We start from the raw sequence: 2,003 nt of genomic DNA, 5'->3' as shown, positions 1-2,003 counted from the left end.
TTGATTGTAGGGCACTACTTTGTTTACACTTGTCAACCATATGTATTTGTTTGTTTACACTAGGAAAAGTTATGGGAGAAATCACTCTTGGTCATTCTATAGGGCTATTCCTGGGGTCAAAAACAATGGGCTCATTCGAGCGGATCACTTTTGTCAAGTCTGGCCATTGCTGGTCACTGCCTTTCAAAGTGTTGCATTATGGGGATAAAATATTTCCGACTTGCGCCTACATGTAGACTGCATGAACTTTACAGAAATCATGTGATCAAGGGTCATTTCGTTTTGACTGCAAGTTTCTGAAGTTGTTCTTCACCAACATAATGCTGCAGCCATTGCATGCATTGTGGGCAGTGTTGCCAACTAATTTTCAGGGGAAGTTGCTAGAGGCAGGTCACTTTGTTGCTAAAAGACGTTGTGATGTCATTGTGTGATGACGCCATTACGTAATAACGCAAAACTGCGTCATTACGTAGAATATACAATAACGTTACTCAAATTGATTGGCCATCTCAGTGAAAAATATGATTTGACATTTGTTAGTTTAGATTTGTTTATCATATTTTTTTTATTTGTAAAAGTAATATAAACACAACATATTTTATATTTTTAAACACAACACATTGAATTATTGAACAATTACACATTATTGAACAATTACATTTGATTTATTTTCTTTTTAACTAGTAAACCTACACATTCTGAACAATTTATAGTTTTATGCAGTGTATTGGTAGTTAACATGCTACCTAACTGATCAACAATTATAGGTACAAGCTAATAACAAGATATATATGCTATCTTATTGAACAAGCAACTTAACTCAAATAATGATGTGTGCGCTAGGCATCACTCTCCAGCTCTCTCCAGGTTGTTGTGCTGCTTGGCTGGCTAGCTGCTCAATGGTTTCCTCCAGATATTGCCACTGTTCTCGTTGACACTGCAGTACACACTGCCACCATCAGCTGTGTGTCTCCACCAGTTTCAGAAAGTCCACTCCTTGCATATGTACTGTAAATATGATGAATCATAGATTGGCAAGGAAATCCTCTTCATCTTCACTGTCCAACTGCATTGTCACAGAGCTGGAACCAGCAGAAGAGGATGGAGTGGCCTTAAAGCTGTACGCTGCTGTGGTGCCAAACTGCTGCAGAATTGGTAGTTTATGCTGGTAACAGGTATCACCAGCCAGCTTCAGTCCATACCGCACCAGGAGTATGGAGTTGAGAGTGTGCAGTGACACTATTTCTTAACTTTGACTTGACTACACTCATTTGGCTGAACAGCTGTTCAACCTCCGCATTTCAGTGTGGCAAGGAGAGGGCAGTGAGTGCAGCTTTGCACAGTTCTTCAAATGGATTTGACCCAGAAGAGTCTGTGTAGTTATTGACTTCACTCCAAAACTTGACTGTATTTTCAGTTGAGTTCCACCTAAAAAGATTGTCCTCTGGTGCAAGACTGAGTTGGTACACCATGCTCTCTAAAAGGTACCCAAGGTATGGTGATGGACTGAGATGTCCATCAATGGCATCCTTCAGGACATACATTTTTGCCATAGGGTTGACTACTCTGCTACAACTTTTTGCCATCTAGTTTGCTTAATATAAGGAATTTTATAAATAGCATTTACTTCTACTCATATGACAATTGAGTACTTTTTCTACCACTGTACCTAATAACATTTAAAACCAAATACTTTTAGACTTTTACATTTTTTTATTAACCCTTGTGCTTTGCTGAAAAATAAGTATGTCCATTGTGGTATGGGTCAGATTGATCCGCACAGTTTAAACACACTCATGACAGTCAAAGAATAAAGTAAAAACAGCTCAAACTTGATTTTGTCTTGTCAGACCTTTCAAAAAGAATACAACATTTGATTTCAAAAACTCAATATTGGTTAAAAATATTTCCTTCTCACAAACAAGCATTTTCTATTTCCCCAAGTATACATTTTTCTTGTATTTCCCAGTAACAGTAGCACTTAGGTGTGATTACCCTATTGG

Source organism: Oncorhynchus tshawytscha, linkage group LG04 (assembly GCF_018296145.1).
Source record: "Oncorhynchus tshawytscha isolate Ot180627B linkage group LG04, Otsh_v2.0, whole genome shotgun sequence".
NCBI lineage: Eukaryota > Metazoa > Chordata > Actinopteri > Salmoniformes > Salmonidae > Oncorhynchus > Oncorhynchus tshawytscha.
This window is presented reverse-complemented; position numbering follows the sequence as displayed.